Below are 25,643 nucleotides of genomic sequence, written 5' to 3' on the forward strand. Positions count from 1 at the left end.
AGAATTAGTTCCTCATTTATCATACTCTTGTTGCTAGCATACATAATAGCATAGTAATGAAGAAGAAGGAGATGGAAAACTTAAGCATTGAAGCATGGCTCTTGGTTGGATTTGCACTCCATAGCCAAGAGTGTTGGTGTAGGCTCTCAACCTCTACTTGCTTGGAGAAGGAGAGGGAGTTCTTGCACTTTGCATATTACACAATGAGAGTGCTTGTGAGTGTGTGTGGGTGAGTATACCCCCTAAGCACCCCCCTAGCTTGCTTGGGTCGACCCCCCCTTGTAGCTCATGCTTGAAGCTCATTGGACCCCTCCAGGCCTAGCCAATCACAAGCAGAAGCCATTACAAGCAGCAGGGATAGCCTTGGGACAAGTGTCCCCCTTTCCCCTTTGAGAGAGAGGACTTGATAAATGCAAAAACAATTAGATAATTCAAGTAATTTATCATTGGACCCCTTTGAAGACTAGCCAATAGGCTTCAAGCAACACATGAAGGTAACATGGGTAGGGACCTGACATGTGTCCTTGCTGCCTCTTCAAGCTGGGGCTTCCCTTGTGAGTGTGAGTGTGTGTTCTCTCTCTAATCCCTAGGAAAAGGGCTCGCCCCCCTCTTGTAGGGATGCTTTTGACTTTAGGAGCTCAAGCACCTTAGTCATCAAGCATGACAAAGCACTTGGACTAGGGGGTATTCCCACAAGCATCTCAGGCAAGCTTCTCAAGGCACCTCAAGCACCTTAATCATGCACCAAGTCAAGCACCTCAAGCATGGAGCCAGTCAAGCACCTCAAGCATCTTAATCAAGCACCTCAAGTAGGACAAGCACCTCAAGCACGACAAGCACCTTGAGCTTGGGCCGGGTTCCCACCTCAAGCTCAGCCCTAGCTTACCTAAGGTCAAAGGACTTTTACACACATTATTGGAGGTCTTCAATGAATCTAACCCTAAGGTCTTATGCTCCATTGGTTAGCCTTGCTCTTGAAAGTCCATCTCCCATTTGGGCCCCTTTACTATTGGCCCCGTGTTGAGATAGATCTATAAGCACATATCTATATCTTAACACTTGTTCCCATTTATTCTCCCACATTAAGTGATCAATTTAATATGAGAAAATCATTTGGGTTGGTTAGATATTAGATTTTATGACAAGCGTGCTAAACCATGACCTTATCCAGAGTAGGAGACTCTGTACAGTTTTGTAACATTATGAGAGAAATTTGTAAATTGTCTTTCCAATGTTTGTAACTATTCTGACATTCACTTTAAATAGTAATGATCATATCCTGTACTATTCGTTTTTTGAAGACAATACAATGTGTACTATTAGCATTCTTTTTTGTCTTATAAACATTGTATTTGTATATATTCTCGTTGGAAATCAGCAAAGGTATGCTAATTAGCATAATGTTTATGCTAGTTAGCAGATTTTTTATGCTAACACAACCAAAATAGTATGCTAATTAGCATACCATATATGTTAATTAGCATACTCACAGTAGCTAATTAGAATACATTCTAATTAGCATACTGAGCATTTTTGTTTGTGCTAACTTCCACTCACAACATACCATAGTATGCGAATTAGCATATACAGTATATAGGAAGCTACCATGTTTTCTTCTTGAAACCAGCAATGGTATGCTAATCAGCATATTGTTTATGCCAACTCGCATAAAAAATATGCTAATCAGCATACATGGTATGCTAATTAATTATCATTCCTTCAATTAGCATACTGTGGATTTTTGTTTTTGCTAACTTCCACTCACAACATAGTATGCTAATTAGCATACAGAGTATACAGAAAGCTGCCATCCCTTCTTGAAACTAGCATACATGATATGCTTTTTAGCATACAAAGTATACAGAGAGATGTTATCTCTTCTCCTTAAAACCAGCAAAGGTATGCTAATTAGCATACCGTCTATGCCTACTGGCATAGACATTATGCTAATTAGCATACCTTCCATTGACATATTGTACTTTTCTTTTTTGTGCTAACTTCCACTCAGTATAGTATGCTAATTAGCATACATAGTATACAGAAAGCTACCATCCCTTCTCCTTGAAACCAACAAAACTATGCTAATTAGCATATTGTTTATGCCAGTTAACTATGCTAATTAGCATACCCACAAAATGCCAGCTGTCATAAACAGTATGCTAATTAGCATACACAGGATGCAGAGACTTTCCATCTCCTCTCCTTGAAACCAGCAAAGATATGCTTATTAGCATAAAGAGTATGCTAATTAGCATACCTTCAATTAGCATCCTGAGCATTTTTGTTTGTGCTAACTTTCACTCACAGCATAGTAAGCTAATTAGACCACACAATATACAGGAAGCTGTCATCTCTTCTCCTTAAAACCAGCAAAGGTATGCTAATTAGCATACTGTTTATGCCAAATGGAATAAACAGTATGCTAACTAGAATACAAAGTGAACTGAATGCTGCCATCTCTTCTCCTTGAGACCAGCAAAGGTATGCTAATTAGCATACACAGTATACAGAAAGCTTCCATCTCTTCTTCCCTAAACCAGCAAGGGTATGCTAATTAGCATACTATCTTGCCAGTTGGCATAAACAATGTGCTATTTAGTATTCCACTCATAGCATAGTATACTAATCAACATACACAGTGTAGCAAAAATCTGTCATCTCTTCTCCGTGAAAACCAACAAAGTTATGCTAATTAGCATATTGTTTATGCTAACTAGCATATATAAGTTTATGCTAATCAACATAAACCGTATGCTAATTAGCATTAGCATACATAGTATACAAGAAACTGCCATCTCTTCTCCTTAAAAACCAGCAAAAGGTATGCTAATTAGAACATTGTGTATGCTAACTAGGATACTCACAGAACACAATTAGCATACCTTCGTATTATCATATTGTGCAAGCCACTGGCCTTCTTTGTCAAATCTTTCCAAACCCTGATGCCTTTCTTATAAGTTGGGTGTGCCTTCTTTTACAGTTTCCATTTATATTTGTGGGCTACCTGCCCAAACCATATGGAGTCCTGCTGTAAAAATCGTAAATTGTAAGACACCAAAGGAGGCAGAGTTTGAGCTTGCATGATCACATATCTAGAGTTCTACATTTTCTTGATGAGCTCAGATCCTCTATGTTTAATGAGACAGGTTTTATAAATGATCTCTCTTAAACTGAGACTCCTCTGTGATAGACACCAAATCCATGTACGTATACACAAAGCACACAAGAGACACAAGAGACAGAAGATACCCAATTTTTGATAAAATTGCATTATCTTTGAGCAAAAAGTATATTGAAGATGCAATGATTACAACTTAAAAGTTGAAGGGCATGCTATTATAGATTGCTTCATAGTTTTCTAGGTTGATTGCGTACACTTGCCGTCTCCTTGGGATGTGCTCCATGGATATTTTGATACATCGTACCAGATGTGAAAGTACGTGGATGATGGGCTACTTGTGGTCTAGCTTGAAGGTGTATGCATCCAATTGCTCATAATATAGACCTTGCACAACATATGAGCCTCTATCAATTGCATTGCCCCACTCATCGAGGTACCCCTTCTCCATCTTCTCCTTTGCTGCAACACACTTGACCAGGTAGAAATCCACATCCTCGACGTTGGTCGAAGCATCTGGATTTACAACAAATGTGTCACCAGCACATAGAGAGCTACTCAACACATCATGATGACCTTCGTACGTGAAGTCATCGTAGGTGGCTGCTTCATCTTTTGACTTAGAATCTAACACAGCCTCATTAGGTAATGGCAGTAGAGTATGATAATCCCAAGGCGTCACGTGAGCTTTATTGACGCAGTGATTCCATCTTCTGTGCATGCATGCATCACAGAAGCATGCCAAGGATCTTGTTGCAAGGGCAGTTGGATCCCCAGGGTTGTGACCACAAAAAGCATGCACAAAGAGAGTTTTTGCGACAATGGCACAATTCCACTTCACCTCCCTATTCACTTCCCCTTCTTATAACAACAACCTTGTTATGATGACTCCTGAGGAGGTAGAAAAAACCAAATACCAAGTGTATTCCATACAGGATTGGATATTGGGTCAAGGACCAGAAACCACTCCAAGAGACGAACATCGGGAGAGATCATCTAAGAGTAATGTGAAGAAACCAGAAATCACCTCATCACGTAGAAAATCGAGTGACACTAAGGCCAGTCCAGGGCTACATGAGTCACTATTTCCGACAGACTGGTTTGAAGGACTCAGAACCCTGGAGTTGAACCAAACAGACGTGTCAGACCAGCTGATTTTCAAAAATGGATCAGAAAATACAGTGGATCAGGGGATCCATATGACCACTTAGCAAGCTTTAAGCAAGTGCTAAGAGCAAAGCGTATATTCGATTTCCATACTCAATTTGAGGGGTTTGGAATGACATTAGAAGGAAAAGCTTTGATATGGTTCCAAAACATTCCACCAAGGTCAATCATGGACTTGCAAAACCAGAAGAGCTTGTGGTAGAAGAAACGAAAGCAAAATCCGATGTGGTGGTAGAACCCCACCTTGAAACAAATGAACCAGAGCTTATAGTGCCGGACAACGAAGATGCCTTAGACAAAATTCCATTCGTAGAGGAAGACTGGCGAGGACACTTATGAGAAAAGGTAAGAGAGATCAATGATGGGAGCCTAACTTTAAAGTCAGCCCCTATAGAGGAAGTCTGGTTGGATAACCTACCATCTGATATGAACATGGATTTACAATCCTTGTACGGGGATTGCGGAATGGAGGCTTCAGGAATATCTAAACCTGTGACATTAAAAACATTACCTTCTTACTTGGGAGATAACAAAGATGAATCTATCATTTGCAAGACCACTCAAGTAAAAAGATCCAAACAGACCATAGAAGTAGACAAAATTCATTCGATCATGTCTACACCTCTCCAATGCACTCTTACTTTGGGAGAACTTTTGAAACTCAGGCCATACTTATGGAACGATTTACAGAAAACCCTAGAGAAGGTGGGGATAATAGGGTTTATCTCTAAGAATCTGGGAAACTTAAAAAATGAAATGAAAAACAGAGAGATTCGATTAGTTCCTACGAACAAGGTCGGAGAATATTATGAAGGGAAAGAAGGAAACACTATCCTCCCAATGAAATATAATGGCATTGAAACCACGACAATACTAGATAGTGGGGCTGGCATAGCCATAGCCACTAAAGCAGTATGGGAATCCTAGGGACAGCCATCCATTAGACAAACGCGAATGACATTGCAGCTGGCTAACGGACACATTGAGAGACCACTAGGGTTACTAGAAAAAGTGATAGTCAACTCCTATGGAATTGAATATCAACACACTTTTGCCATAGTAGACTTTGGGGAAAAAATCAACTATGAAATCATATTGGGAAGACCTTTCATGCGACAGGTACAACTTATCCAAGATTGGGGAAACGACTATCTGTACTTGAAGCAGGTGGGATCTATAACAAGGGTCAATCTAAAAGATCACACCTATAGAGATGTCTTGAAAACTCCCATCCAAGAGTTTGATTCAGTCTCTTCGGATGAAACTAAACTCCCATCATGGCTAAACAAAGACACTCCTATTTGGATGTGCGGAGCTTCAGAAAATGGAAGCTTAAGACGAGAGGAATGTATCCTAGAAAGAGATTGTACAGACGAAGCCTACATACCTGAACCCTTTCTAGAACATTTATTTGAACCATTCGAGTGGACTCAAATCTTAGCGACAATGGATGTATGTGTGAATATGTCTATGCCTACTCAATTTTGCAATGAGGATGGCTACGACATAATTCCCATCCAAATGATGTCAGTCCTTAACATTGAAGACAAAGATGAGGAAACAAAGGACTTGATGAAAGCTCAACAAATCTTTTCTGAACTCTATTACGATGCAACTGATGAGTTAGATGAACACTCAGCTACCTTAGAAGATTCGGGGTCAGAAAAAGAGCATACGAGGACTCAGTTACTCTTAAAGGTAGGGGAGGAAAAGTTTTTTGACTTTCCAAACTAGAAATCCAGAAGACAAAAATGGTATAAAAGAAAGAGAGACACTAAAATCGTGAAAGCACGACCTATGCCATCAATCTTCAGTAAAACACAATTCCTGATGCAAATAGATACTAATGATTGTGTCAAGGACAAAATAACTGGCAGATGTCCTTCAAATAGAAACTCAAAAATGTCTCAGACATCGAGAAAAGCAAGGAAGGATACTCACGAAGAATATCACGAAAAACCACTCATGACCAGAGTTGAGTGGAAAAAGAAATATCAAGAGTTGAAAAAAGCTTTAAAGGAGATATACACAACCGAAATGGAAACCACCGAAGAGGATGGTAAGGATGTAATGCATGTTCCATCCCATTACAAAAAGTATACTCTCCAAGATCGGAAAATCATAATCGAACAACCTATTAGGGAACTACGAAAACAAGGTATACCCATTTTCTTCACAATTCTCACTACTGACTTGCTCAGGTATCCAACCAAAGAGTCCTCACAAGGTGCACAAAAAATTACGTTATACATTTTAGCTTAATTTCATAAGCTCTTTTACCTCTTTGTTTTTAAGTTGGTATACTTTATTTAAAATAATTGTTTTTTGTAGTTTTAAAAGTATGATGATCTTACTTTTCACGTCGGCATCGGTCCTAATATTGGCATTAGAAAATTTCGGAGGTCATTTGGAGGGCCTTGTAAGAAATTGTATTTCTCTCTCTAGAAACTTTTTTTAAAATACACTTGCACCTTGTGAGTACGTCCAAAAGGACAACCAGACACTCTAAAAAGTAGATTTATATTCCCAATCGTCCTTGAAAACGGTCACTTTTTTATTTAATGCGAGCGTCTTTTTCAGGAGGCAGGTGCGGCGCATTCAATGCAGCTTACGTCATCACTGAAAGTTGAAAAGTCACAAACTGTAAAATAGTGATAGATTTTGAGGATTTGACACCACCAATGCATCCGGAACGCCAAAATACCTTAAAAACAAATGTCTACTTGTCTCATTCCGACATCCGGAGAGGCAAAAAATGTCAAAAAACCCCCAAAAATGGGCTTTTTACTTAAGGCGCGCGAGGAGGCATTCTAAAATTTTAGAATGCCCCTCTGCGCGCCGTTAGTACAAAGCTCCTTTTAGTGATTTTTGGACACGTATCTTTCCAAAAAGCCCCTTTTTAGAGGTTTTTGGACATTTTCCTCTCAAAAAGCACTACAAGAGGCTCTTCATATTAGCGACGCTCAAAAAAAAAATTCCCGGCGTCGCTATAAGCGTCGCTATGAGCGTCACAAATTTACAAAGAAATTTGTGACGCTCATAGCGACGCTTATAGCGACGCTCATAGCGACGCCAGCTGGGGTAAAAAAAATAACCGAGCGCGCCCAAAAACTCAGATCTCAGATCTGAGTTTTTCGACGCCCTCAAGCAAAGAGCAGGTAACGCTCTCCCTCTCTCTCTCTCTCTCTCTCTTTTTCTTCTACACACACACACACACACACACACACACACACACACACACACACACACACACACGAGGAGAGGAAGGAGAGCCAGGTATGCTCCTTCCCTCTCCTCATTCTCATGTTCCCTTCCCCTCTTTCTCTCTCCCTCTCTCTCTCTCTCACACACACACATACACACACACACATAGTGTTTTTGAGAGAGAGAGAGAGAGAGAGAGAGAGAGAGAGAGAGAGAGTACAAACAAAAACAAAAACGCACACACATACATAAACAAAGAATGCACACACACATTGAGAGAGAAAAAGAGAGAGAGAGCATGCATAAATAAAAAACGCACGCATTGAAAGAGGAAAAGAGAGAGAGAACATGCATAAACACAAAACGCACACATTGAAAGAGGAAAAGAGAAAGAAAACATGCATACGATCCAAAAAAACGCACACACATTGAGAGAGAAAGAAAGAGAAACTAAGGGAGCGTCGTAGGAAACTAATTAAAATTAAAAGACCTAAAGATCTAGCCGACGAGGAGTTGAACTGAAGACCTATTATTCAAGAGGGAAATGGCATAATCAATCTATCATACTTGGCATGGGTGATAGAAAGGTTATACCATTTATCTCTTTTTATTGGCACACACATCCACACACACGGACACACAAAGGAAGAAGAGAGTTATAACGTCGTAGGAAACTATCTTAAAAGACGTTAAAGATTAAGTTATATGTAGACTTACATTAAATTAGATTTAGGTTTATTTTTAACTAGATTTACGTTTATTTAAGCTAGATTTAGATTTACGTTATATTAGATTAGATGCGGGTCTCCATAGACTGCGATGCCTGCATGAAGCGGGTGAAGAAAGCCCTCAATGGAATATAGGGTATTGCTGCCTTCACTCATGGTGGGCTCCGTCGATCCAAAAGTACTGGTGAAATGTCTTCAGAAGACAGGGAAGAAGGTGGATCTTCAGGGCGGCAAGAGTCACTACATCCCCGACACAATGACCATCTAGACAACCTCTAGTCATTAGACTTACGTTAAATTAGATTTAGCTTTATTTTTAGTTAGATTTACGTTTATTTAGATTTACGCTTATTTACGTTAGATCGAGTCCATGCAAGAATTACTTACGGTTTAGGGTTTAGAGTTAGACGAACAGTGAAAAGATCTACTGTGAAAAGATGTTAAGATGAAGTGAAGTGCTACAGCTAGAGAAGAGGCAAAGGGATTTTGTCTACTACATGCAGTATCATGTAGACGTGGGTGTGTAGATTTCTTGTACCCACAAATATAGGTATTGACCAATAAAGACGAGATTATAACCCGGTGGTTCTGATCTCCGTGCACCTCTAGACCGAGGTGTGCGGGGATTGGACATGACTAGAGAATGTGAGGTAAAGAGAGAGAGAGAGAGAGAGAGAGAGAGAGAGAGAGAGAGAGAGAGAGAGAGAGAGAGAGAGAGAGAGAGAGAGAGAGAGAGAGAGAGAGAGATAAGACGAAGAATGCCAATAGAATATTAAATTTGTTGTCCAGGTTATAAGTTTTTTATCCTCATTATGAGTAGCGACGAGGATGTGGGACCGTCCAACCGAAACACCTATCTCTCAACGAGGGTCTTATGTCCTTGTAATCAATGCAAGCATGCTATGCGACGGACAAGACGTGTTTCTTTGCAGCACGTTCGCGAATTTGGCGAGTTCGATCCATCTATTATAGATCGAGTTGTTGCTAATTATAACTCGTCGGACTCTGACGCTGGCCAACAAGCAGCAATCTTGCAACCCAATAGACGTATTCGCAGGCGCTTTGGTCAAGCAGCATATGTGAGGCCACAAGATGTAGCCTTTGACAGCTCGGGGGATGATCATGCAGAGCACATTCCCAACGAGGCAATGTTTGAGCCCGAGATTGATGAAATGATCGAGACGATCATGGATTCAGAAAGGCTTATCTATGATGATATGAAAAGTGAAGCCGATACATCATTGTATAATGGAGCACGTATGTCTAGATTGAAAGCACTCCTGGTTCTTCTCAACATGCAGGCAAAGTTTGGATGGAGTGACACTAGCGTCACAGCGCTTTTCAGGTGATCTATTACAATTAGTTTACTTTAATAGAACTCTAAATGTATAATGATCTGATAGATTTTTACACGACTGTATCATATTTTTATGTTGTGTAGATTGGTGAAAGAGCACATTCTACCAGCTGACAATGTGATGCCAGATTCCCGAGATGAAGCAAGAAAGATTTTGCGAAACTTGGGGATGGATTACAATTCTATCCACGCTTGTCCTAATGACTGCATTCTCTTCAGAGGGGAATACACAGACATGGAGAAGTGTCCGAAATGTGATTCCGAAAGATATCGAGTAGATCTCCACGGGACAAAAATTCCACAAAAGGTTTTGCGACATTTTCCTTTGCTTCCTCGCATCAAGCATTTCTTCGAATGTAAGTCCATGGCCGCCCTAGCATCATGGCATGAGGAGAATAAATCTTCGGATGGTGTGCTACGAATTCCTGCAGATTGCGCAGCCTGGAAACATATAGATGGAACATGGTCGGATTTTTCCAGGGAAGCTCGAAATTTGCGCTTAGGCCTGGCTATGGATGGCGTAAATCCATTTGGTCAAAGATCAACATCTTACAGTGTATGGCCCGTTGTCATCGTCGACTACAACATTCCCCCGTGGTTGACTACGAAGAAGGGGCACCTATGGCTAAGCTTGATTGTGCCAGGGCGATATAAAGTGGGGAATATGGATGTGTATCTTCGTCCACTATTGGAAGAGCTACAACAATTGTGGATTGGCATAGAGGTGGTGGATATGAGCCGACACACAGGACGACGGAATGCTTTGATCAGAGGTATTCTAATGTGGACCATGCATGACTATCCCGGGCTAACAGAATGCTCAGGTGATCTATTGACACTCCTCTCTCAGACACTGTAAATCTTGTTTTTCCCCATAGTTGATCTATTATCATGTGTATACATGCAGGGCTTCAAACAAGCGGATACAGAGCATGTGTCACATGTGGACCTAGACTGAATGCACGTAGGGTACCCTCACTGAAGAAGCAAATCTACGAAGGTCATCAAGCGTATCTTCCGGAGAATCATGTGTTACGCGACGGCTTTTTGGGAAGAGAGCCACCAAGGATGTCTGCACAAGCATGGTTAGAGCAGAAGGAGATGTGCGATGACGGATTGCCTCCAGGGATGAAGAGACTATCTCTATGGTACGAGTTACCATACTGGCCCCGACTCGTGATCAATCACTTGCTTGATCCAATGCACATATTCAAGAATGTGGGTAATCTACTATGGGACCATTTGACCGGCAAGAAAGATACTTTGGGAGCCAGAGTTGACCTCTGATGCAGATCCCGTGGTGGCGGAACTCACTTACTTCGGCACGCTGCAAGAGATTTTGAGGATCGATTATAGAGGATTTTTTGTCGACTTGTTCGACGTGCAATGGTTCAAGATAATCATGGAGGGTCGAAACGCTACTGTGCGTAGAGGAGAGTCTGGTTTTCTTGAGGTGGATTCTACTAAGAAATGGACTGACCTAAGAGACACTTTCGTACTACCCGAGCATTGTGAACAAGTAAGTATATAAATAGTTAACATCCCCCTTTTACAAGTTATGTGCTTGAAAGCTCTCATGTAAGTTATGTGGCTCTGGCAGGTAGTATTTCATCCTACAAAGTCTACATCAAACTGGTGGTACGTCATAGAGGTAGCCCCTCGTAGTGCAAGGACGTATGAAGGCTACCATGTGCCAATCACAACGACATCAATGGAGGAGATCAGAGAAGATGCTCAATCAGAAGCCGCTGCGGTGGTGCCAGACGAGCATCAAGATGCTACTACTCTATATGGGGTGCATGCAGAGGAGCTACAAAATGAAACAGAGGATATGTGTTTAAACGGAGAGCTCTATATAGATATAGGAAGTTATGCTGAGTTATGCGAGGATGAGAGAGAGATCTCTTAAAGCCACAAATATTGTATTTGAACAATTTTGCTCCGTGCTGTAAAAGCTCTAGCTCTCTAAGTAGCTTCCATGGTGTGTAACGCTCTTTTCTACTCGCGCTCACATCTTTTGATTGAAAATTCTGAGTTTTCGACTTGCCTCTTCTATCACTCGATTCATTGCGTCATTGTATTTATATGCGTCATTACGTCATTGTATTTAATGGTCTTTGCGTCATTGTCTACTCTATTCATTCAATATTAAGTTTAAATATTCGTGTGTTTAATGCAGGTATGGATGATGAGGAGTTTCTTTCTTCTTTGTCACCGCAGCAGAGACAGTGGTACGTGGAGCGTCATCGCTCTGGCGCATCATCGCGCATTCCTACACCATCCGCATCTCCCTCTCTTTCGGAGCATTCGGCGCGCTCTGAAGCTTCGGCGTCGACGAGACGAGCGTCACACTCGTCTAGACACCGGCGCTTTAGTGGTGGCGGTGGCGGTTGTTGTGGGGATTCCGCCACCGATGCCTCCACACCACCTCGTGTTCGACGAGGCTCTTTACCCTCCCCTTCTTTGCCCGCCCCCACACCAGCCACAGCATCGCCATCTACGCCAGGTTTTGCACGGCTGACTGTTCCTAGAAGCTACACACCTCTACCTACTCCGCCGGGAGCCACCCCACTCGACACTCCTCGCTTCGGCGCCCAGACGCCGGTGGAGACACCTGACGTCCGTACCCCCATCGACACGCCGCTAGAGACCCCTGCCGGGACACCCAGGTTCACGCGTCACCGGCCAGAGGGCTTGCCTTACTCCGTCGACATCAGCGGCGGCATCATCATGGATGATGACGGCAAGAAGGTGATCTCGCGCATGCGTGGTCTTTGCTCTCAGCTGTTTAGACACTATATACTAAACAAATGGAGTGAAGTACCAAGTGATTTAAAAAACAGAGTCATCAGCATACTTCATGATGAGTTTCCCGTTCCAACACGGGATCAGCGCTTCAATGAAGACCTGATGAAGATTCGAATGCGCGAATACTACAAACACAAGCGTTCCGAAGTGCAAAAAGCAATCAAGAATGGGTGGAATAGGCCAGATTGGCTGGCCAAAGAAGATTGGAAGAATGCGAAGAAAGCAGCGCGCGAGAATCCCGACAAGTGGAAGCAACAAAAGGATGCAGCCAGAGCGCGAGTAGAGGCAGGGAGCTCGCACCACTTGGGGAGCGGTGGATGGGCATCATTTGAGGCCGATTTTGTAAGTCTTTTCACATTGCTCTTTATGCATGTTCGATAGTTTAGGGTTTATGAGTTTTTTAGTTCTAACATAATGAAATCTTTGTATGTTTTGACAGTGGTCGATGACAGGACGTGATCCCACACCGTACGAGCGCGAGTACGCAGGCAGGAAGGGCTTAAACGCCCTGATGGACATTCTCAGTTCTCGCGGCGGCATGGTTAGTATTAGGGTTTACTCTTTTTTATTTTTTGTATTGTTTTATAAATGTCGTTATATGTTTATATTTACTGAAAACTGTCTTATTGTCTTTTTTTGCAGAATCCGACAGATACGCCGCTTGGACGCGATGAGACGTCTGATTAGACGACGTCAGTTTAGTCGTAGCTAGATAGCATTAGTTTAGGGTTTCTCATAGCTTATGTATCATGAGACGGATTTTATACGTCTTTTTGAACCATGTATATTATTACATTTGTCACCGCAATTCCTTTTGCCAATCAATTCTTTATGCCTATGATGTTGTACAATTGTCATTATTACATTTGCCAATCAATTCAGTTTGTCTATGATGTGTACAATTGTCAATTTTGCAAACAATGCGTCTTGTGGGTGACTATTTTGGGTTTATTATTTACCTTTGCACTTTTTTTAAAAAGTGAATCAAATACAATATGGTTGATGGGTGGCAGGGCATTCAATGCCCTGCCACCAAAAAAATATTCTCTCAGGCGTCGCTATAAGCGTCGCTATTTATGGCTCTGTAGCGTCGCTATATGCGTCGCTATACTCTTCTGTGAGAGCGTCGCTATAGGCGTCGCTATGGACGTCGCTATATAGCGACGCCTATAGCGACGCCTATAGCGACGCATATAGCGACGCTCTCGTAGCGACGCTATTAGCGACGGTTTTAGCGACGCCGGGGGTTAGAAAATCCCAGTGTATTTCCGTCGCTAACAGCGTCACAAGAGCACACAACCTCTTGTAGTGAAGCTCCCTAAAAAAAAGAAAAAAGGGCCTTTTTACTAACGGCGCGCGAGGAGGCATTCCAAAATTTTGGAATGCCCCCTCGCGCGCCGTTAGTACAAAGCTCCTTTTAGTGATTTTTGGACACTTAGCTTTCCAAAAAGCCCCTTTTTAGAGGTTTTTGGACATTTTCCTCTCAAAAAGCTCCCTAAAAAGAGGAAAAAAGGGCCTTTTTATTAACATTCCAAAATTTTCGAATGCCCCCTCGCGCGCCGTTAGTACAAAGCTCCTTTTAGTGATTTTTGGACACTTATCTTTCCAAAAAGCCCCTTTTTAGAGGTTTTTGGACATTTTCCTCTCAAAAAGCTCCCTAAAAAGAGGGAAAAAGGACCTTTTTACTAACGGCACGCGAGGAGGCATTCCAAAATTTTGGAATGTCCCCTCGCACGCCGTTAGTAAAATGTTCTTTTAGGGGTGCTTGACATTTTTGGCCTCTTTGGATGTCTAAGCGAGGCAATTGGACATTCATTTCTAGGAGATATGTGCGTTCCGGACGCATTGGCAGTATCAAAAGTTTCAAAATCTTCCACCACTTGATAGTTTTGTGACTTTTTGAGTTCTAGTGATGACGTATCCCGTATCAAATGCACCGCATCTACCTTCTAAAAAAGGTGCTCGCATTTAATAAAAGAGAGTGATCGTCTTCAAGGACCACTAGATTATTAAATGAGGAAAGGGACGCCTTTTATATTTTTGTTAATATCAATCTATTTTTCTACGTAACGTAGGCTCTTCTCTCATTGGAGGAGCTTATTTTCCTCTCTCTACCAAAAGGCCCTCCAAAAGACCTCCGAAATCTCCTAATGATAGAAAGTGTCGTGTGAAATGCTAGACCAGCAAGCACTATTTTACGCTTCAATTGTGTTTAATTCGGCATCGGTTCTATTTTGCACCAAAAAGTGTCGTTGCTGAACATGGTTGGCTACGTTCAATTTATAGGTAGTTCTACTAACCTTGTTATCAACATCAGTTCTATTATTGGACTGGGAGTGACATTGTACAAGCTCATAGACTGCTTTCTATATTTTATGAGTGATATATGTGTTGATAGGCTAGTTCACCGTTTCTTTCTACATTAGTCCTACTACTGGATTGGAGGTGTCGTTAGATTCATTGAATGATGCCCTTGTTTTTAGGCTAGTTTGGTGTTTCTTTTGGCATCAGCTCTACCATTGGACTGGAGGTGTCATTAGATTCATCAAATGATGCCCTTCTTTTTAGGCTTAGTTTGGTGTTGCTATCAGCATCAACCTACTATTGGGTTGGATGTGTTGTTAGTTGCATTGAATGATGCCCTTGCTTTTAGGCTAGTTTGTTGTTGCTTTCGGCATCATCTCTACCATTGGGTTGGAAGTGTCGTTAGTTTCATCAAATGACGCCCTGCTCTTTAGGCTTAGTTCGGTGTTGCTATCGGCATCAACCCTACTATTGGGTTGGAGGTGTTTTTAGTTGCATTGAATGATGCCCTATCTTGTTGGGAGGTGGTCTCGGAATCAACCCTACTACTGAGTTGGAGGTGCCGTCAGTGTCATTGAATGATTGCCCACTCTTTAAGTTAGTGTTGTCGTCAGTTTCAATGCATGAAGCATATATTTGTTATAAAATTTAAATTTATGCTGTCTTTAAATCATAAAATATGTGTTGATTGTAGCATACATGGATCCTATGGAAATGAAGGTGTTAAAAACCAAGATCAGAACTCTATTGGTCACGTCTTTATGTGCCTTGACCACGAAAGGAAATCGCCTCTATATTGGAGAGTGAGACGCACATAGATCGTTTCTTTGATACCATAATTGAAGCAATTAAACCACACTTCTTAGTTGTAGAGGCAAAGTCTATTTGTAGGCTAATAGATAGTATTGTGGGAAATAAGACACAATGCTTAAGAGACTCGGGTGTTGATGCACCAGTGGATGTAGATCTAGCCAAGCTACAACATTGGACAAATAAATGGTGTGTAGACAAGTCAAAGTCAAAAAGAGTGTGCAATATTGATGCTCAAGATGTCCATAGCCACAAATCTAGATGTTCAAGATGCTCAAGATGTCCATAGCCACAAATCTAGATCCATCTTTTATTTCACAACATCCTCTTAGGATACAATAGTAGGAAGATCAGATACAGAAGCTGGGATGGAGGATTTTTTACACACTTGTTTTATGTCTTAGTGTGCCCTTGGTGCTTACCTCACAACCAAAGCTATCAAATGTGGTCGAAATCTTTGGAAAGGAAGCTATAGAGTTGTGTTAAAGTGCACTTGGTTGCTAAAAAAAGTGCAGTATTGTTATGAGACTGGGCAGCCTCCTGTTGTAGTGGTTAGTTGCAATTGGGATAGCTAGGCGTAATGGTTAATTATGTGCTGTCTATTTATTTTACTAATTGAGTTGATGATGATTTTGTAGAGTGGAATGCGGGGAATTGATGAAGAGGCGGTAGCAATTACTCTTGGCTTTTATATTTGCACAGTATCTTAGAACATCATTGCAATAAGCCACTATGGCTCTGTAAATAGTTGTAGTGGGAACTCCCCTTATGGGTCATGCAAGAACTAATGAGCTTCACTCATTTGCAAAAGTAAAGTGGTTGTAAAAATAGGGGCCTCAATTTTTGGCACCTTAAACTCAAAATAATATATTAAATACCAACTCCACAAGAGAGGTGCTGTGGAGTTTGGGGCTAGATTTAGGCGTTTCTCTTGTAGATTCTCTTCTCTACTCTCTTATGCTATGGTTATTTGCTGTGCACTCTCTAATCTAGTCTCCATCTTTTACACATCTCTTACACTCTTTTACAAGCTTGTCTATGTCAATTCTATGTTTACTATGTGTGTGTGTGTCATAGTCTAGGTGAGTGTGTGTGCTTGGAAATTGGAAGAAGAGGTGGACAGGTTGATGGTGATTGCTTGGAAGCTTGTGTTGAATATTTTAAGCGGTCGATCTCCCCCTCTTCACCCAACAGTGGTATCAGAGCATCAGGTTCGAGGAAAAATTGGTACCCGATTTCAATCTTAGGACGGAATCCCTCAAATCGACAATCTCCGAATTGCAATTTATCAAATCTGCAATACAAAGACTCAAGGATTCGTGGAAATTCAAAACTTAATCGTTCAAATTTGCAAAACAAAATTTTGCTCGGTCGCTAGTCGACGGTGAATCGGCGACAAATCGTGCGGATGGTGAAGGCATGAAAGGGAGCAAGAGTTGAAGAAAGTAGAAGAGCTTGAAGATTCGGAAGAGTCTTGGTTTCAAAAAGAAATTGGCGATCAAGGTCGGATATGTCTTTTTCAACGTCATCGACTTCGTAAGCTACGACGAAATTGTGAGGATTTCAAAGAAGGGAAAGCGGAAGAAGAAGCAAGTCGACAAGCACGCAAGGGAATAGACGGAAGAGTTTAGCCCAAAAACTGGCTCTTAACACCACTCTTGAAATCTGCCTTTATTCGAGTTTGCGCGGAAAGCAACGCTTGCCATCGAAGAGCTTCTTTGTCGACCACCTCGAAAACACTCGGGATTACCATCAAACTGAGCGCCCTGGTCGTCTGAGTCTTTTTGCTTTCTTGCAATCGGGCCGAAAATGCCTTCTTTGTAGGAATTTGTTGTTCAAAGAATCAGTTTTAAGCTTTTCAGGTGTTTGTGCATCTTTATACTGATTTTGAACTTGCAATGTTTTTATTGGTGCTTCTAACGGTAATGCAAAATCATCTGATTGCATTAAAAGTGACAAGGTAGATGCACTTACATCAAGATTCACAGTTCCAATTTTCTCTGTACCTTGCTTGGCGGTTGATGTATCCTTGTTGTCTGGATTTCTTGAACAATCTTCAAAAAAATGTCCACCTTTTTATCCACAATCTGAGAAATATGCCATGACTGGAGGTATTTCATTTGGTTCTATCATGTCAAGAGAAGCTTCTGTTTCTATGCTTGCCAAGTTGTCGGTATGTTCTTTTAAAACACTGAACATCAAGCTATAGACAGCTCCATCTTGACCTTTGTATCATCTTTGACTTGTTTCTCCAATTAAACTGGCTTCTATTGGTTGATCTGTTGGATCTTGAAATTCTGGCTCTTGACTATAGATTTGACCACTGTAATCCATGTACAATGACCCTCATTGCATATACACCAACTCTATGTTTTGCTGGCTTGTGCAGATTTTTGGATAACCATTTGGTTCAATTTTTTGCACTTCTATTTGCACTTCATCTTTAAGCTTGCAATACCTGGTTCCACTGAAGTCTGTGAACATATTGGAGTTCTCTGAATCTAGCTTTACTCTGATCAATAGGATTTTGGCTCATGTGCTGCTTTTACTGTTTATAATATATCTATGGACTTTTAAATCTGTGTAGAAGACTTTATCTCCATTGTAGCCATAAAGCTATAGAATTTGCTTTGTTGGAGTTCTACATGTGTTTCCACTGCTACTAGCTTCCTCTATTGTACTTGAATTCTCGGCTCGATTTGAGTCCATGTCGATAGGTTCTATAAAAACTTTCTCCTAGCAGATTTTTGTATCCATTAGCAGAATTTCTACTACTCCTACTAGCCTAATCTGCAATCACATGTGAGTTGTGCCCCTATTCGTTGTGCCCCTATTCGTAGAAGCTCAATTGCAATGCAATTGCTTGCACTTGTCAATTTTTGATTTTATATGCCCCTCAAACGGCTTTGAGTTGGTCAATTTCTCATTTTTTCGGCTATTTTTCTGCTTCACTTTGTGCAGTGTGCTCAGTTTGTGGTGTTTGCTCGGTGTGCGATACACTTTTTGGCTTTGCTTTTTTCTTTTCTGATTCTTTCTGGCTATTTTTGGAACTTTTTGCGACTTGCTTTTTATTTTTTCCTAATTATTTATAAAATTTTGTATTTTCTATTTTTTGAATATTTTTAAATCTTTTTAATGATTTTTTTGGAAAAGTTTTGATTTTTCATATTTTTTTGTGAATTGTTCTAATTTTTTGGGATTTTTTGAAGGCTTTATGAATTCTTTTTATTTTTTTTGATCAGTTTATGATTTTTAATGGATTTTTTGAGTTTAATTGAAGTTTTTACAATTTTTTTGATTTATTTGTGACCTTTTGGGTTTTATATGAATCTTTTATGAGTTTTCTATTTTTTTTTGTGAATTTTCTATGTGTTTTTCTTTTTCTCTAGAAAATTTTAAACTCTTTTTTTATTTTTTATGATTTTTTGTGAGTTTTTTATTTTTTTATTTTTAACTTTTTTTTATTGAATTGTTGATTTTTTAAAGTTATTTTTATGGTTTTTAAAAGTTTTTTGTGATTTTTTTGTAATTTTTTAAAAGGCCCGCTTTTCTTTGATTTTTTTTTTAATGGCTTTTTGAATTTTTATTTTATTTTATATTTTTACTGTTTTGTTTTTGTTTTTTTATATTTTTAGTTTTTTTAAAAGCCTAAGGCTTACCTTGTTAACGCGAACTTCGTTGACTTTCGACCGTCAAGTTCTAACAGCAGCGGCGCGCAGGGAGATTTGGAGGTGCTAATTGCGGGAGATGATGGCGCAGGAGGTTGTGTATGTGTGCGCGCGCATGGGTTCTTGACTGCAGCCAGCGAGGGAGAGAGAGAAAGAATGCGACAGGCGGGCAATGTCAGGTGGCAGTGCGCGCTATTGGGGTGTGTTTGTGTACACGTGTATTGATAGCGGGCGCCGAAAGGCAGGGTAAAAAAGAAGAAAAAGACGAAGAGAATTGTAATGTCTTAGCAAACTATCCCGCAAGACATTAAAGTTCTATCCGACAAGGAGAGTTGAGAAGGGGAGAGAGAGAGGTAGAGAGAGTTTAGAGAGAGAGAAAGAGAGAGAGAGAGAGAGAGAGAGAGAGAGAGAGAGAGAGAGAGAGAGAGAGAGATTTAGAGAGAGAATGAGAGTAGAGAGAGAGTGTGTGTGTGTGTGTGATGGGTGGTGTTCACCCGGAGAGAGGAGAAGAAGAAGAGTTTTTAATGTCGAAGGAAACTACCGCAAAAGACCGTAAAGATATCCATCGACGACGAATTTTATGTGCCGCAAGGCAACGAGCATCGAGTTCGAAACCGGCCTTTTTTTATTTTCAAATTTCCAAAAATGAAAAAATTAGGTCGGAAATTAGCCGAAATTCCAAAAATCGCCAGAAAATCTCCAAAAATATTTAAAAATCATCCGCAATCACAATCAAACATTTCTAACACGCAAAAGCACACCAAAAATAGTAGATTTTATCAAAAATACAATTTACGAAACAATCGTCAACCCGGTCTCCGAAAATAGAGAAACACTCAAAACTCGATCACGGAGGGCACAAATGAAAACAAAATGATGCCGTGAATATGCACACCTAGAATAGCTCATAAAGATTGTAAAATATTAATTTTTTTTGGAATTAACAAATATTAATGCAAAAATTAACAAAAAATTACCAAAAATTATCCAAAAATACCGAAAATGTTTTTACAAATTCTCCACACATAGGGGAATAGTCGAGCCAAATAAAAATATAAAAGTCACATCAATTTAATTGCCAAACAATTTCATCAATAAAATCAAAACTAGGCAATTAAACCGGTAAAATTAGGTAAAAAATTGACGCAATTGGAGTGTGTAAATCCCTGTTTTGAGCACAAAAATGAAGCAATTAACCATGACACACATCCAATATGCAATTAAAGTTTGAATCAATGATGCAAATTAGACACTTTTTAGGCACACACACACTAATAAAATTGACAGTTTTTATCAATCTTTATGTGCACCCACAAAATAGTTAAACTTGTCAAATTTGCAATGTGACTTCACAAATCATTAGTTGGGCATGAGCACAACACAAATCAATCATCACAATTGAAAAATCATTAAGCACACATTGACTTTTAGGTGCACAAACATGGGCAAAATAGTGCACAAACACTTAAAATTAGGCATACACACACTCAATTAGAATGCACACACACTTGATTTTAGTGCACACACACTTGCAATTGACCATCCAAGCATGCAATTAACTCAATTAGGCGCCCAATTAGCAATGTATATTCACCAATAGCAATTGAAACTTGTCAAATTCATACGCCACCAAATCTTAAAAATTTCGGCATTACGATGGCATGAAAATGAACAATCGAAAAATTTTCAGCCCAACATAGCATTGCATCAACATTACATTACATTACATCATGGTGGGATCTCTACACAATTCTACACATCCTTAGATTCTAGGGAGGTTGAGAATACCACTTTGATTACCTTTCCATCAAAGATCAATTGAATGGTTGAATGCTCCAATCCTTCATACCAAATTAGTAAGTTAGCAAAAATTAGTCAAATTAGTAAGGGATTAGTGTGAAATTAGAGTGTGTAAACACACAATTGGCAAGATACGGTGACAAATTAGAGAATTATGAACACATTGCTTCATGCACACACATCCAAAATCCACAAAAACATAAACACATAAGCATTAGGAGAAAGTTGGACTCACTTTTGGGCCCTGTAAGAAGTGCCACGTCGGCTTAGAGAGAGAAAATGAAAATGTTAAATTGTGCATTTTATGTGATACTTTTCTGCGCAACAAAAAGCCAAAATGACATTCTTTGGTAGGTAGCCACCGTCTTTATCATTCTTATCCTTCATTCTCTTGTCAGGAATCCAACTAACCGTATGACTAATGATTTGAAATGCCAACTTACAAGCGTTCCCTCCAGAAACATAAGCCACACGAACTCTATCAACTCTAAACTTGAGAATATGGCCTTCCCTCCCAAAACCTGAGATATTTCTCCGTCTTCTTCTCTATCAACTCTAGGAATGGAGAACGCATCTTTTCATGATGAAAACACTAATTTGAACTTACAATCCTCAGCCCCTTCATCCTTAACACTACCCAAAGAAAGAACACTCATCATCTTCATGTTGATGTATTGCAAGAGTACGCACCATTGCAGAAACGTAGGAGGGAGTCTTTCTTATCTCAATGGGAGAAAGAACTTAGAAGGACAAACAAGGAACATCATTCGGATTTGTGGACCGATGGGTCTATTTATCCAAAGAATCCTACAACAAATGCGTCACCTCCCTTTGCTAATATCACTAACCTCTTACATTTCACAGGCGATGGCAATGATGGGCTATTGGGATACACCGAACATTTGGAAATGAGAGGATTGAATGTGGAAAGGCAAAGAAACTTCCTGGCGATAGAGAACATGCAGCTGAAGAAATTAAATGAAGCATGCTCTCAAAAGATTTCATCAAACAGAGAGACAATCCAAGGCCTTGAGAAGAAGATCACAAGTTTGCGAGAGAAAGACACCGTGCTTGGTAGTCGGAAAAGAAAACAATATCTGTGCAACATTGATAACATGAAGGTTGGTAGTGGTGGCCTGAAAAAACGAATACGAGCTTTAAGGTAACTCAAAGTTAAGAAATGGATACACTTTCCTATACATGATCATAACGCATGGTGCTTTTTTGGCAGGTCTTTACTGTATCCAAACTCGAATGGTGCAAGCTTCAATGCTGGAGTGCATTACAGCCGTCTAATTCCAAAAGAAGTAGTTGAAGAGATGATAACTCAGAAAAGATTTCATAAGTTGAAAGGGAGGCTACTTACCTCCTTCATGAACGAGAATCAGCTAGAACCAATGGAAGTGCAAGCAATACTTGATGAGAGTGGCATCTCGCAGATGGGATATAGGGCACTCTTCAAAGCATTAGCTAAAAAGTCTCAAAATAAACTACAGAGAGGATCATTGCTGCCAAAGCCATCACATGTAAAGGCTGCTCGTCGGCACGTTCCATATTGAAGCAACGTTTTTAGGCAAGGGCGGCAGAGAGGTACAGTTTAAGGAGCACAACAACCTCTTCGTTGATCTTGAAGCATTGCAAAGGTATGCAGTTCACTTCTTTGACATCAGTCGAGAGGAGTGCGGTGGGATTCTCAAGTTTGTTTTGAAGCTTGACGAGTGCGAGGTCCTGAAGAACAAGAAGCTGGAGAGAGTCACCATTACCCTCATGAACACAGCTTTGGATCCATCAATAACGAAAGAGGATCCACGATACTTTAACGAAAGAGGATCCACAATACTTCAGCGTGCAATCAGAAAACAACATTCTAACTCTAGGATCATTTCAGGTATACTTTGTTCACTCTATGATAACAAAAATATTGATTATTTGGTTGTTGATTTTGTGTTTTTGTTTTTCACTGCAGGTTGATAAGGAAAATTTTGAAATCCTCGATTGGGTTTTTAGTCAAACCCAAATTTCTTCTATCATCAGTGAACAAAGAAACGGAGCCGTTCTTTCAGTGGAAGGATTTGGTGAATACACAGTGGAATTGCACATGGCAGGTGACTTAAAGACTCTTAAGTGTATGTACAACATAACACACGGAGCAGCTATGGCAAATCCATGCTTATATTGCATGGATGATGCACAATCACTTGAGAGTGTGCAATGGAACAGAGCTCCCAAGAGACATCTTCAAGATAAGACTTTTAAACCAGTGCTTGATATTCCTCTGAGTAGAGTTCACGTCTGTACACTTCATGCACTCTGTCCAATAATTAAAAAGGTGGTTCAATTGTACATATGTTTTGCATGGACATTAAAGCCAGAGAGTGAGTCAAAAAGAGTGATCAAAGCATTAGAGGGAGTGCTCTCAGACATTGGTTTGCATGGAGGCAATGTCAAAATCGAAGAGGACCCTAAGATGTCTCAAAGTCGGTACAAGGTACCGAGGAAAGCATCGATAGGCGGAGTGAAGGCAAGAAGGTTTCTTGGGTTTAGCCTCAAAGATTCAGATAGAGAAGAAAGGAGAAACCTGTTCAACAAATGGAAACAGTTACATAAAGTGGTTAAAGATTATGCTTGTGGTGGGGCAATCCAGAATCACAAGGCAAACGTGTGGAAATCACTAGATAAAATTTTCCATTACGTTGAGCAGCATTCTTGGGACCAAAGTAAGCTCACATCATTTCAAGCAGCCTTGCTGGATTGGAAAAAGGCTTACCTTTCAGGGTGGGTTGGGCAACATATCACACATTACATGGTGGGTTGGCATTCTATGTATACAAAACAAAATTTTGAATTGTACTCTACTGACCATTTTGTTTTATTTCAATGCAGCACATACTGTTCAACCATGGTCCATATTTTGCCAAGACATACGGCTCACTATCAATATGGTCCACACAAGGCATGGAAAAACCCACTACATGGCAAAACACGTTATTTTAAGCACACTAGAAATGGGGGAGGAAAAGAAAAGGCCAATAGCCTATTAGAGTTACACCAATGGACTTATAGATGATTAATTCATAGAACAAGGCAGAAGGAACTTCTTAAGAGTTCAGAAATTACACGGTCTTTACAACACATCCGCAAAGAGAAGAAACAGATGGCTGGGGGAGCTTCAAATGCGGTGGAGCGCCATGCGAGGTGGCGATGGTCACAAGTTAAGAGCGAGAGACGATGGACCTGAGCCCGTCATTTTTATCCTCTTCGATGCACCTCCTTCTTCCTCACTTTGTACCTCTTTGATGTGCAAGCTCTGTAGACGAGCTCGTTCCTCTGTTGATGGCAGCATCCCCACGGGCATCAGGCATCTTCTTTCCCTCAGAAACAACCGCTTGTTGTATGGATCTAAGCTTTCCGGGCCTTCAACCCCTGCAGCCAGAGCCTGAGCTGTGTAGGACATGAAATAGGGGGCTCTGAGTGCTTGGCACCCATACCCAATGCCAAATACGCGTAGAGCAAACTGTTTCTCAATCAGAATTATAAGTTTTTCTGCGTTTAGTGGAAGGGGGTGCCCACCACACAATCTTGTAATAACTTTCATTGCAAACAGTGGGAACTTTGCATTGTCATCGGAGTATTCCTTGTGGTATATTATGATCTACATAAAAATTGTAATGAATTTATGGGCCATAAGTGAGATGAGCACAATTGCCAAGTACTTGAATTGTTTCTACAAACTTTTTTGTGGTTGAAACGCCCGATGGAGTGAGACAACGCCGCATCCTTGCCTTGGACTCCATTGACAAGCCCTTGCCGTGATCCTCCCACTCTTCTAAGGAAACTATCGTCATACAGTAGCACTTGGAAGCAAAAAGAATGATCATGATATTTTATCACTAGGCCATCTCCAATACCATCTGAATGCATGACAAAAGTTACCATCTGATTCTCGTCCATTTCTAGCATCGACCTCCCCCACAAGTGAATGGACTGACTATTCATTACCTGATCTCTGGGTGCCAAGTGCCTACCCATGTTTTCCAAGCCGAGTTGTTTTATTGTCGATTCAAACTGCTCATCTGTTGTCGAATTGGCCTCTCTGGACTTCACTTCATTGAATGTATCTTTGATCAGTTTCCACCCTGAAGTGAACTGTGAGTCGCGGACAGCTGTGTCAGCAATAAGATGCTGGTCCACTCCATCATCGTCCACAAACCCTATGTCTGCCTCACAAAAATTCACAATTGCTGCTAGCCAGTAGTCCTCTCGTATATTGAGCTCATGCATGATATCTGTGGATAGAACATAGTGGGTGTCGCCTGCCATAGCAAAGCTGGGAGCACAATTCAGAGGCAAAGTCACTTTCTTACTTGGACTTTCTTGCTTGCACCCTATTGCTGCATCCATAAGAGAAACAAGAGTTAAGCCCGCTCCTCTTCTGGGTCGAACTGCACCTCCACATCCTCTACCTCTTCCTCCGGCGCCAATGGACAACTACCAAAAGTTGTTGACTGGGAAGTCTCTAACTCACCATCCGTCTGCAAGTATAAGTAACATACAAACCTGTGGTAGAACTCCACTAAGCGAAACTTTTTGAAGTGCTTCATACACGTGTCTTGTACAAGCAGTGCATTGGAGGGACACTTTTCTAGACAGCGATTTAGTCTCCTTGAAACACTCTTGTC

At 40.6% G+C, this 25,643-nt stretch overlaps 1 pseudogene; it reads right to left on the reverse strand.

The window, feature by feature from the left end:
- Positions 1-3,314: 3,314 nt before the first annotated feature.
- LOC147461615 (uncharacterized) lies at positions 3,315-3,839 on the reverse strand (annotated as a pseudogene).
- Between the last annotated feature and the right edge of the window lie 21,804 nt (positions 3,840-25,643).

Source organism: Adiantum capillus-veneris, chromosome 3, assembly GCF_014529385.1.
Source record: "Adiantum capillus-veneris isolate H3 chromosome 3, ASM1452938v2, whole genome shotgun sequence".
In the NCBI taxonomy this organism is placed as follows: domain Eukaryota; kingdom Viridiplantae; phylum Streptophyta; class Polypodiopsida; order Polypodiales; family Pteridaceae; genus Adiantum; species Adiantum capillus-veneris.